This window comes from Hippopotamus amphibius, chromosome 4 (genome assembly GCF_030028045.1).
Source record: "Hippopotamus amphibius kiboko isolate mHipAmp2 chromosome 4, mHipAmp2.hap2, whole genome shotgun sequence".
NCBI classification, from domain to species: domain Eukaryota; kingdom Metazoa; phylum Chordata; class Mammalia; order Artiodactyla; family Hippopotamidae; genus Hippopotamus; species Hippopotamus amphibius.
Window position 1 is genome coordinate 119,417,671 of NC_080189.1, and position 5,091 is coordinate 119,422,761.

Below are 5,091 nucleotides of genomic sequence, written 5' to 3' on the forward strand. Positions count from 1 at the left end.
GTAATTTCTTGTTTCAGGATGGTCATGCTTATTTGGTACTATCTCCTGCCTTCTACATGTTTAAGTCATCTACTCAATGTGAATTATATCTGTGTTGAATGTATAGACATTTATTTTTATGGTATCTTTATACCTAGTATATAGTAAACCATCAAAAATATTGTTTAATGAAGAAGCCATTTCAATAGTTTAAAATATCATGTTCAGGTGAGTTAAGGATTAAAACTTAGGAGAGGTTTGGCAAAGAAAATAACTATCAAATGTGTGAGTCAATGGGCAAATTTGGTCTTTCAAATTTTGAACTTCCCTCTCTTTTTTCTAATGCACAGAAGTTTATGGTGATACTATCTTGGGATAAGTCACAACTACAATGAGCCTTAGTTTGGCCATTTGTAAGATCAAAGTGTTTGATTAAAATTTTCTTCAGTTGAAATCTTACATGGAAACACAACCAATAACACATTGAAAAGACATAACTGCCGTGATTGAAGTTGGGCAGGGGTTTGGACCCCCATCTTCTTGTCCTTGTTCCATTCCCCAGTCCCTTTGAAGATGAACTTGAAAACCCCAGGATGAAACCATCCCGAAGGCTCTCAGACACCTACCAGTTGCTGACTCCGTGAATGCAGAAACAGAACACCCTCTTGCTTCTTTCCCACCAAGCTCCATTAGGCTGGCTTTCAGGTGATACAAATCACTCAGCAGACTGTCCAGAGTGGTAGGAGCCTCGCTGCCTTGCCAAGGTCCTATGAAGATCGGATGAAACAGCACAGGTCAAAGTGTTTGCCGAGACTAAGTCAGCATAAAGGTACAGTGACATTTATGTTTAGGTGACAATTGTTTTTACTACTTTTATTACTACTTTGTAATGGTACTTAGAGATAGTTGTATTAGTTTTACTCAAAGGAGGAAATGGGGGCTTCAAGAAGTTAAATAAATACCTCACATCAGGCTAATCATACATAACAGAACAGTGATTCTAATTGCAGGCTTTTCTTACACAAAAATCCATGATATTTTCATGATGCCATGCTGCCTCAAGCTGAATTAAGAAAGTCCTCCTGAAAGGAAAGATGACTTTAGGAAAAAGTGTTTAAAAATAACACAACTTACAGTGTCTTCTCTAATGACAACCCTGACTAACATCTCTGAAGAGCTTGGGGTCCATCACGTTGGATTCTTGATACACCCTGGGACATGGGCAGTGCTGGGGGTGATGGGGTAAGAGCCTTGCATGAGCTTGGGCTGCAGTAAAAGATGCCAGAGGGGAACAAAGACCAACAGGTGGAATGTCTCTGGAGCCACAGACTACAGCTCCTACCATGAGTAGACTGGATTCCTGGGATCTTTCTCGGGTTCCTCTGTGTTATCTCCCACTCTTGGTGATGGGTTGACACATTTCTATGTTTAGTTTCTGGGTGCCAAGCACATGCTAGTTAATTCTATCTTTGCATCCCGAAGAGCTCAGACTAATACCTCTCATAGCACAGATAAGACCCACACACTTTCACACACTTACTCTCTGCTTTCTGGTGTCAGACTTGTGTTCTTGTTTTTGCTTCTGTCAGCTCAGGACCCATCACTCATGACAGGAAGGACATTGATGCTGCCTAGATTATGAGATGAAGCAACTTGCCCAAGGTCATGCAGACGGTAACAAATTCAGTGTCCGAACCCCAAATCCGGCCATCTCTCCATGGCATAGCTTTTGGACAAAACATTAAAAATTAGCCTGTGTATTATTCTATTGGCTTCTGATCCCATTAGTGACGTACAGACTGTGTGAAATACTGTGTTTTCTTCCTCAGGAAGCCAGCTGATTCTTGTATAATCAGACACTGCAAATGTTGTGTTTCATAATCTCTGTGGACAGTGATGGGAATGCAGCATGGCAAACCGTTTCGTTCTAAGAAATCTCTATTCGAGGCTGAAAGGGAGCAGGTATTGGCATTTCCTCATTTCTTCGACCTTTCTGTTTCTTTTCTTTTGCAAGTTTTTGTTTAAATAATTAATCAGCCCCAATGAATGAAGCTTCTTGTCTCTTTCCTAATCTCTTCTTCCATAGCCACCTCTAGGATCCCAAAGTCTTCTATTCAGAGAAGAGAACCTCAGGGAGGGCCATGCTTTGGGGAAGCATTGAAGGGGAAGTCCTTCAATACAGACCACCTCTTAGGGTTCCACATAGTTCAGTAATTTTACTTCCAGGAAGCATTGGCACAAGAATTCAGACCCAGGACAGAGTTCAAAGCCTCGGCTTTCCACCTCTGCTCTGCTATCGCCAGTATCTGAGTCTTCCACCCAAGGGTTCCCTCTTGGCCTCCATACTTCAAAAATAGACATATTTTCAGTATAATTCACAAAAGCCAGTTACATTTGGTAAATTATTAGTAAAAACCAAATAGCTAAGCCCAAATAGTTCAACAAAATTTGAACCCAACATCATTGAGGCGATTTCCATTTAGAATTTCTATTACATGCTCTGGTTTCAGTCTAAAATTAGTACAAAATATACTTACCATTCACCAAGTCTTAAATCTTGTACTTCAATGAGGTAGGAGAAACAGGGAATGAAGAAATAAAATTATTACAGTCCTAAATCTCTAAAAAGGTTCAACACTAGTCTTTTTTTTTTTAAACTTGGTTTTCATCTCATTCAAATTAGTGTACGCACTGCAAATAAAATTCTAGAATGTAGACAGAAGGTCTGTGAAGCATAAATTATAGGTGTTTTCCCAAATGGTTTGTATGAAGAGTTGCTAAGATCATAAAAGTTTAATTCACTCAAACTCAATTGTTCTGAAAAATAAACTAACTTGGCTTAAAAAATCACATTCAGGGACTTCCTAGGTGGTGCAGTGTTTAAGAATCCACCTGCCAATGCAGGGGACATGGGTTTGATCCCTGCTCCACGAAGATCCCACATGCCATGGAGCAACTAAGCCCATGAGCCACAACTATTGAGCCCATGTGCCACAACTAATGAAGCCTGCACGCCTAGAGCCCATGCTCTGAAACAAGAAAAGCCACCACAATGAAGAGTAGCCCCTGCTTGCCGCAACTAGAGAAAGCCCATGTGCAGCAATGAAGACCCAATGCAGCCAATAAATAAATATATAAATAAATAAATTTATTAAAAAAAAAATCACATTTACTCACTTAAGGAATTTATCCTGGGTGCCTAGGATTTGCCAAGCACTGTGCTTAGCACCACGGGAGATATATATATAGTGTGTATATACAATAACCTCTAACATTAATTGGTACACAATCTACAAGTTTGGTTGGAGTTATTTGCAAAACAGGAGAAGGACAGAAAAAAAGTACATCTGTTATACTGGAAATGTCTGGAAATCCGGTTGTTGTAAACATAATGTAGGTTGAATTTCCTCTGCCGCACATTGGTTGCATATACCCTATTTACAAAATAAATATTTGCCCAGTATTTAAGCACTAGGAAAGATACAATGATGAATAATCCGTAATCCATGCCCTTGAGAATTTGACTGTCTTGTAGTCATTTTGATAACTAGGTGATTTTAAGGAAGAGAGAGAGAGATCTCTCTGTCCTCCCAAAGCAAGACTAGATAGCTCTATTGAATAGAGGAATTAGGGGACAAGAGAACCAGGCAACACCTGGGTTGGATTTCGCAGAAAGAGGATGATGTTTAAAAAAATTGACCATTGGCTTTTGAGAGACAAGCTCAACATGGAAGAAAAGTAGACTTCAAGGAACCAACTCCAGGACCTGGGTTAAGAAAGGATTGTGCCTTGGCCAGATGATCCAGGCCCAGGGGAATCTGTAAGAATGGCCTCCTTATCTGGACAAAGTTGGATACTTATCTATACTCTATGTCTACATGTTCTTATCAACAAGAAACTGGTACTCCTATCTGGCTAGAAGAAGTGGTGACTCCTCCCCCACCCCCGTAAAGAGGTTCGGAGATGGAAGACTGAATCTCAGAAGCTGGAGGAGACACATGCTTCCTGCCTCCGCACCCCTGCTGTCTCCACCTCAAGCAGAGCCCAGCAGCCCTAGTCCCCCCTCATGAAATCAAGAGGCAAAGCTAAGTCACTGAAAGGACTGTGTCATCACTGGCAGTAATCAGAACAACCAATTTAGACCCTCAATGACTGTCCTCCTGCACTTTTTCCCTCTGCAGAATGGAGACGAAATAACAAGCACATCGGAGATGAGGTAAGCGAGAAATTGAAGTCGTAAACTTGGACTTCAAGACTGTACCTTGTATCACATTTAAGCTTTAACATTATATATTGTGTATCTATTCACAATGTAAAAATAGGACATCAGTAAGCCTTTTAAAAATCTGGATCAGAAACTTTTTCATGAATTGGCAGATTTGAAATAGAATCCTGAAAACCCATGAATCATGTAGAAAAGAATCTCATAGAAACATAGAAACTCAAGGTATGGATACTACCTGAGGATGTAATACCCATAAGTAATTATAGATTCTCCTTGGAATTCTCTATTTGGGAATACCCAGGGTATTGGTGATTCTTCCCTGGGGCTAAGGGTTACATGTCCTTCAATATTTCCCCAGCATCATCCTTGACAATATCTGCCCGTGTAAGAGGTGTTAATTTGCAAACAGGATTCTATGCTTGCCTCCAAGAGACAGGATAAGGTAATATTAACCAAGAAAAGAAAATTGTATTTGAACAAGGAAACATGTGAAGGAATCTAGCTATTCAAAGCAGAAAAAGGAATGATGAAAAGGAAGCTTCTCTTCTCCCTCACTTTTCTCAAAAACTTGGACTTCTGGCATGATCTCGTTCATTCTTTCCATTCTCAAACCCCACATTCTCTGTTCCCAGCTTCTACCTTTTCCTTAATGTCCCAGTCTTCTCATTTAAAGCCAAATGTGGAATTACCCCAAAAGTCATGTTTTTTAAAGAGAAATAAATATGGAGGGTACATGCAAAAAAAAAAACCAAAAACCTACATTTTATAAATTATACATCTGAGACATAAGAAATTTAGGACTTGCTTGAAGTCATATAGCAAACAACTCAAAAAAAAAACAGGGACCCAACTTCTAGGAAGATTGTGGTCAGAAAGACCTTGACTCT

The 5,091-nt window shown here is 39.8% G+C and overlaps 1 long non-coding RNA gene across 1 annotated transcript; it reads right to left on the bottom strand.

Annotated features, from left to right (window-relative positions):
- Positions 1-611: 611 nt before the first annotated feature.
- On the bottom strand, positions 612-1,928 carry LOC130850900 (uncharacterized). Its single transcript, XR_009053049.1, has 3 exons — positions 1,520-1,928; positions 1,001-1,061; positions 612-746 (listed from the first exon to the last, which is right to left on the bottom strand). It is a non-coding gene; the product is annotated as an uncharacterized LOC130850900 (long non-coding RNA).
- Positions 1,929-5,091: the final 3,163 nt, after the last annotated feature.